The sequence below is a fragment of the Crocodylus siamensis genome, chromosome 15 (assembly GCF_052110815.1).
Source record: "Crocodylus siamensis isolate JL-2025a chromosome 15, ASM5211081v1, whole genome shotgun sequence".
Taxonomy (NCBI): domain Eukaryota; kingdom Metazoa; phylum Chordata; order Crocodylia; family Crocodylidae; genus Crocodylus; species Crocodylus siamensis.
The window spans coordinates 52,486,390-52,494,178 of record NC_143409.1 but is presented as its reverse complement, the minus strand read 5'-3'; the positions used below and the strand labels follow the sequence as shown (position 1 = coordinate 52,494,178).

At 48.3% G+C, this 7,789-nt stretch overlaps 1 long non-coding RNA gene across 1 annotated transcript; it reads left to right on the top strand.

Moving 5' to 3' along the window:
* Positions 1 to 7: 7 nt before the first annotated feature.
* LOC149852829 (uncharacterized) lies at positions 8 to 7,087 on the top strand. Its single transcript, XR_016439411.1, has 2 exons — positions 8 to 142; positions 6,793 to 7,087. It is a non-coding gene; the product is annotated as an uncharacterized LOC149852829 (long non-coding RNA).
* Positions 7,088 to 7,789: the final 702 nt, after the last annotated feature.

Here is a 7,789-nt window from a genome sequence, read left to right as displayed (position 1 = left end):
CTCCTGCTCCAGCCTGCAGGTTCCCTGAAGCTGTTACAGGAATGAGAACTAATGTTTTAGATGAAGTAAAATGCATGGTATAAGGTAGGGGGGTCTCAGAACCACGGGAAGGGAGGCACAGAGGCTGCTGTCTGGTTTTAAGGTAAGCTCCATATTTTAGTTCCTGACTGATTAGAATTACAGGAGTCTCAAGTGGCTCTCATTTGAAGTACTTGCATGTACAGGCCACTTCTTTAAACTTTGGGATTTGATGTAAACAAGTGCCTCCCCCTGAAGGAGTTCACTAAGGCCCCTGCAGTGCTTAAGCAAAGCACTTAACCTCCCTTTGCCACACCGGCTCCCTGTGGAAACTGCAGACACACTGGTCGAACTTACCGCAGAGGAGCAGCTTCATAGAAGTAAGTGGGAGCACCCACATGAAGCAGGCATCTGAGTGTGGATGACAGATTGAGTGCTGGATGTTGGGTAAATCATTGTGTGACAAACTGAATCTGGTGCAACATCGGGGTGATCCATCGGCTCCAAGCCTTTCCCCACTCTTCTGCTGCTCTTGGGATAACTTCTCACTGCAGCAAATCTCAGTCCCCCAACCCCAGACTAGACCTCAAAGTTGCATTAAAGGAAACCTCCCAGTTTACGGGTTGTTCATCCTTTGCCTGATGAAATATTATAGATCCTCAGTTCCAGAGAAGTGAAATACCTGTCATTGTCAATGGTATCCAGGTTGTAGCTGTGTTGATCCAGAGGAAAAAGCAATATTTTTTTTATTAGACCAACTAGATTTTTGCAATTAAAGACATATTTTTTTGCAAAAATCTAGTTGGTCTAATAAAATATATCACCTCTACCACGAGTCCTGATTGCAGTTGCTGATTGCACTGAACATCACTTCACCCCAGAAAATCAGTAAGGTACATAAAAGAGAAACAGGGTTTATTACACACAGAAGATGGATCATATAAACAAAAGTAGCTAGTCTATTTGAAAAACAGACTACAATCGAAATAAAAACCAGAAAGACTGTCACCCTGCTTTTCTTCTTAGAACGCAGTCCCCCATCTCTGACAAGCAAAGAGTCCCTCTGTGAACCTTGTCAGCAGTTCTGGTAAGCAGCTTGCCTGCTTGATGTACCAGCCATAAGAGCTGGGAACCAGAGTAATCTCTTATAGACTTTATTTTCTATTCAGTTCTTGAAAAGCATACATATTATGCAGATGATGTCCTCCTCTTAGCTATCTGCCTGTCAGGGGTCCTTCATGATTTCAACATAGCATTTAAGGAAAGCAGAAATGTATGCATTCTTTGGGTATGATTTCTCCTTCCTGACAGATCAAGTTTTAATTCTAGTTTTTCAGCTAGCACTTACTCAGGAGGGGCATAGCTGCTTTTTAGTATGAAACTGTATTTTGTATGGCAGCCCTCATCTGTGTAAAGTGAGTTATGTGCTTGGATATGTGACCTGCCACAGTTTGGGGCTGACGCCTCTGCACAAACTGGCACAAGAAGCAAGGTGCTTGCTATCTCCTTGGCTGATCTGTATTCATCCAAATATTATGAGTATCTTCCAGAGATTAACTTCCTCTGAGGTGTGTTATTCTGGCATGAGACACTGCTGACATTTGATCTGGCAATTAACTCACTATCCATCTTAAGACATGTATACCCATAACCTATAGTCCATACAAATGTAAGAAAAATAAACATAAGTTAGCATTAGTTACAAATAGAGACCAAACACTACAGTAGTAACTCCATGTCAGGGAAATAGTTATATATTCTATGTATGACACACGGGATACCCCAAAATTGTCTGTTTAGATTGAAAACTATTTGGGCTGGGGCTGCCTCTCCCTACCTCTCCACCGTGGGGAGACTCCAATCCACCCACCCCACCCTCCAGCACAAGATGGGCAAACCCAGCTAAAACTCCCTTCCTTCCCTTCTCCTCCTCCCATTCTGCAGACTGGGATGGTGCAGCCTGGCCCTGCTCCCAATGTGCACTGACACAAGTTAATGAAGGTGCTCTGCTTTGGAGCACTATTGGGCACTTTTAAAGTGCTCTTTAAAAGTGCACTTCTGTCAGGGCATGGCTATACAGTGCTTCGGGGGGCTGATCACGCACCAAAACATTACTTCTGTCTGTGTCCATACCTGCAGCATCTTTCATAACAGGGCCTGATCTCAGCTGGGATAGGGGCAGTCTCTGACTATGTGTCTGCGCAGGACCTGCATTTTCAACATCAGGGCCATTAGCTGAGAGGTTTTTTTCACAGGTGGCTGTTTTTTCCCATCAAATTTGCAATCAACATTTTCCAGGGAAATTCATCATCAGACAACTGAAAGCCCATATGTGCTGGAAATAAAAACAAGTCTTCAGATTATTTTCAAGGGGGTAACATTTTCTGCAGGAGGAAGAACCTTTCCACCAAAATATTTGTTTCATCTAGCCACCAATTTTCTGTCAAAAAGTAGTTAATGATGGAAATCTGACTAGCTTTATTTAGACCCTGGTAACATCATAGGCCACAGAACGGGGTGGGCCACCCAGGCCATGGCCTGATCACTTTTTAGCACGTTAATTTTTTCTAGCTATGCAGTTAAAAAAAATAGCCATACAGTTTTAACTGGAATGACAATTGTGCATTTGTGGATTATATAAATTAATGTGCTAAAAGTTGGTCAGGCCACCCCGTTCCATGGCCTATGAGTGCCACACACATAGCTCCACCATAGTTAATGTAGTATGTCTGGTGTGGAAACAGACTCAGGCGGTTGTGCTGGAATAGCTCTTGCTTAGAGAGCAGTGGGTGCCAACCTTTTTGGTAGGTGTGCCACAATGTAAGCCCTGCACCATCCCTCGATGCTACCCTTATCCCTTTCCCCTGCCTGTATATGTTGCTATGTCCCTGATCTGCCACTAGCCACACACAGAAGCTGCCTGCACCATTGTGGAACACATGCTGCTGGCATTAGGCACCTTTGTGACAACTTACCTGTGCCCACATTTGGGTTCCTATTCATACAATTGCATTGGTTACAAATTACATCTCTAATTGGCACTATTACATGAGTCCTGAGTGTAGCCCAGGTTGGAACATGCTGCTTTCAGTGTTGGTTTCAACATGCTGCTTTCGGTCTCAGTGTTGGGGTTTTACCATGAAACTAGAGCAATGTCTCTCCACCTGGGTGCCACAGTGTTAGCACTGTTAGGTTTACAAGCATGATTCACAAGATAAACCCAGAGAATTCAAATAGAAATCCATATTTGTGGTCTGAGTTATTTGCAACAGAAAAACTTCTGTATTCTTTTTTCTGCAGTCAAGAAAAGAGTGAAAAATAAGAGCTGGCATTTCCCAAGGGGTGCCTAGGATAGGCGCTGAATTTTATTTTTGTTGTAAGTTGATAGATGTGTGCCCTCCGTCCCCAGCCCCACAGTGTGTGGAGAACAGGGTGGGTGTGTGGGGAAGGGGGCGGGGGCAGGGGGGGGCACAGGCAATGCAGCAGGGGGTGGGAGGGCACGTGCTTCCTGAGATTTCTGTGCCCACAGCAGGGCACGGGGATGCAGCTAGGCTAGACAAGCTCCAGGCAGGAACTGCCTCCACAGCCTAATGAGTGGGATCCAGCACGGGAGGGAGCAACGTGCCACCATGGACACCAAGGTGAGGCGTCCCCTATCCACCCAACAGCATTGTGCCACTGCCACTGCTGTGCCTCAACTTTGCACCCATGGCAGCCCAGCACTCCCTCCCACACCAAGTCCCACTGGCTGGGCCGCAGGGGTGGCTCCTGCTCGGAGCTGGTCCAGCACGGGGGGGGGGGGCTATGGGCACGAAATCTTGGGGGACATATGACTCCTGTCTCACCCTGCCACCTTGCCCACCCCACCTCTCCGCCACATCACCTGTGCTTTTCCACCCCCTTGGTGCATCACCTGTGCCCCCCCACACCTGCCTGACACATTGCCTGTGCCTCCTCCCCCACCAATAAGGTCTAATAAAAGATGTATTAAAAAATCCTCGCCTCTTGGAAATTTCCTGGACCATCGTGGCTACAGCAACACTCCAACCCTAAATTATACAACTGTGACAGCTCTGAGTTGTGGATGTGATACTGTAATGAGTATGCAATGTGTGTAACAGCAGGAGGAACCAGGGGCAGTCTGCAGAGCTGTGTTGACTGATCATTTGGACTGCGACTCCCAGAAACCCGCACGGCCCCCCAAGTCGTGGGTTTTCCGCAAGTATCATTAAAGGGACCCTCCAACACTTGTAGGTCCTGGCATCACCGTGCAGACATAACATCAGTCAGCAGTCTTTCCTGCCCAGAGCAGGGGGGCTGGACCCAGTGATCTCATGAGGTCCCTTCCAGCCCTAAACTTCTGCGAATCTGTGTGACATGGAGACTGCTAATTAGCATGGTCCAGCCAACTCAATTAATGGAGTCTGCTCCAACATGTGCTAGTTAATGGGCATTGGAACAGACATCTGGCAAGTGTATAGATGCCCAACGTGCTGAGTGTATTATCACAATGTCGATGTTCCTTTACTTTTTACCTGTTCCCTCCCTTTGGCCTATTAGCTTATGACCCTAACCCCTGATTTTCTATATAAAAGTGGAAACTTCCCCTTGCTTCTTGTGCCAGTTTCTGGGCTTGCAGGGTTGGCGCATACTATTAACCCCTTTGACCTATGCAGCTGGCCAAATATTCTTGGAAAAACTGAGGATTAAGGCCTTTTTTTTTTAAGCAATCCTTACCTCTTGGAAAATTCCTGGACCATCAGGCTTACAACAACCTGCTTCCCTGAACGTGTCAGGAGTCAAAGAGTGGCACCAAGCCTCTTCTAGCCAGCATCTGATCCAAAAGCTCTTCCTTTCCTAAATGTCTTTCAAGGACACACTTCAAGGGCTTGCTCAGGCATCTTTGCTGTCTTTCTCTCCTCTTCTCTGGTCTTTCTGTTGTTTCCTTCAGACACACAAACTTTCACAGACCAATACCCAGTGAAGCCCCTCCAGACACATCTGCATTGCATAAGCCTTTCAACATGGCAATGACATGTTGGGGTGGAGGCCTCCTTTGTTTAAGCAGTCTGGTTTCATAGGGAGTTTAACTGTGTCTTAAAATTGAAAGAGAGCAATTACATCCGTGGTTTCAATAAAGTTTAGGCCAGGTCATCCCTATACTTTGTCTTTCCAGAGAATTGCTCTGAGAGGACCAATCTGATTTGATTTCCACACCCAGACTCACGCCCAAATAAAAAGATGGCAACTAAAAAGAATAAATCAATGTATTTTGCCACGCACGTGATTGCAGGTCAGTCACATACAGGTCCAAGGAAGTATTATGCAGTGGCTGGAGGGATGGGTTGGAAATCAGGACTCCTGGGTTTTGTCCCTAGTTCTGGGAATGAAGATTGCCCTCCCAGAATCAGGAAAAGAACCCAGGAGCCCCACTTCCCAATCCTTCTCATGGTAACCTGTCAGCTCTGCTCCCTCCTACAAAGAGGGGAAGGAAATGTAAAGAGAGAGAGGGGAAATCTGAGAAAGGATGCAGCATATTAGGTTTTAGTGAAGAAAATGGAAAGATATTTTCTAGTGAAAGGATATGTGGGTGGCACCATGTGCATGGAGATAGACAAATGGTTGCAAATGGCTGGTTGGTGGCAGTGGGTGGATGGACAGGCCAGTGTGCATGGGGATGCTAAATGAGTGTAGTTCATTCTGGCCCTATCTACATAGCCCAATTGTACTAAAACCAGCAGCACTGTCATTTTGAGCAAAAACAGTGCTCCCCAAGGAGGTTCCTGGCCTCTGATGCTGTACAAACCAGCCACTATCAGGAACAGAAACTTGGATTAAATGGATATTATCTGGTCCCAGCTGAGGGATTCCTTCACTCTTATGGTGCCAAGCCAGGCGCAGTCCTACCCCCCATAATGGCTGCAGAGTCCTGGTCCCAGCTACTCCTTGGGCAGTCTCATTCACTGCTTTCCAGCCTACATGATCAGTACCCAGTGAGGGTAGGTGCATGATATGTGAGGCAGCAATGATTCAGGGACACACATGGGATGAGGCAGGAACAGGACTGGAAGTACTGGTTCAACCAGTTCAGTGGGTGAGGAGAGGGGAACATTTTGCGTACAGCCTGTTCTGGAAAGTGGGGTGGGTGGGTGGGTGTGGGTGTGTGTGTGTGTGTGTGTGCATGCGTGTGCACACATACTTGCATGTGTGCATGTAAGCCTGGAGGATCAACCCTGGTGTGTGTGAGTGAGAACAGCCTCTGGTCCTGCATCCACCAGTTTTCATGAAAGGGGCAGGGGGGGTCCTCTAAGGGCTGGGACAAGTAGTGTGTAGCTAGGAGTCTGTGATTTTACCCTTAGCTCCAGCAGAAGAGAGAATCTAGTGCCCAGATCAGGAGGAACGCTGGAGTGACCCCAGTGAACGCTGCCAATTCATCACATCTCTCCCCCATGTTGGGTCACCTAAAAAAAAGCCCCTAGGACTCAATCCCCTGCCCTCTCCCATCTCCTACCCAGGCTCACCAGGGTCAGGACCCCCATCCTGCCCACCCTAGATCTTCCCACCTGTAGCTTCCCTTCCCTCGCTCTCACCTCAGTCCCCCTCCCCACATCTCACTCTCAGGCTCAGAGTCCATCTGCATCCAGACCAACCATCTCTCCCCTCACCCCAATGTGGTCTTGAGCCCAGCGAAAGCAGGGGACATGAGCAATGGTGCTACTACTGTGACTCCCCCGTGGAGTAACCTTTGTCTCCCTTATCACTTTTTCTTACCAGCCCCAAACCTACCAGACCCTGGAAATCTGAGAGCCTCACATGGCAGCCTGTGGCACTGCAGCTACCGGAGCCTGTAACACGTGCCTTAGCATGGACTTTCCCGGCATCCTGCCCGACCTGTCGCCAACACTCCCTCCGATCTCTAGGCTCCTTCTGGCTGCTGAGATGGTGAGGGAAGAAAGACAGGCTGTCTTGTCCCTCCCTATCTGGTAAGGGCTTGGAGAGATTTGGATCCTGTCTCTACCCACACTCCCTAAGACGTTACATGGATTTAAAAGATTTTTGGGGATGATTACCCAGCTGTACTTCCTGTATTGCACATACACGTGCACACATGCAAGTGCATACACACACGCACATACACACACCAGGGGAACTGCCCAGGAGGTGGCTGAAGGTCTCCCTTCAAGGATAACCATACTGCAAAGCAACCCTTGGGGTTCTGCCTCTACCTGGGCTGTGCCTTCACTTGTGCATGGTGCTGAGATGCCAGGCAGCCTGTCCCCCAGTGCCAGGTGCTACAGGGAGTGAATTGTTTCCAAGAGCATTGTGGGAGAGCCTGTCTGCACGTGGTGGACACAGGGTAGAAACTGTGAGGAGGAGCGTGCTGGGGAATGGGGACAGAGCACTGACAGCACCTCCCGGGGGCTCCAGGGGAGTTTGACCCCTGCTCTAGACCTATACTGAAGGCAACCCCCAGTCAAACCAGCTGATCTGGTAGCACAAGGTCTCCTCTGAAGGGACCTTTATTATTGCCCCCCTAGTACTGCCTTTTAGTCCTCTCTAGGAGATACCATGATGATGGTTTCAGCCCAGGTGGTTTTAATGACCTAGCAGGGGAGAGCCCCATCTTCTCAGCCTTGAATGACTCGGTGTAGTTGAGGGTGAAGACCTGTCCATTGCACTGTGGGAAGGTACCCCTGCGACAGTCTACTTAGTATAGCCTCCCATTGCAAGGAGCTTGGCTACCCAACTTATGGTGGTGGGAGAGTGCTTT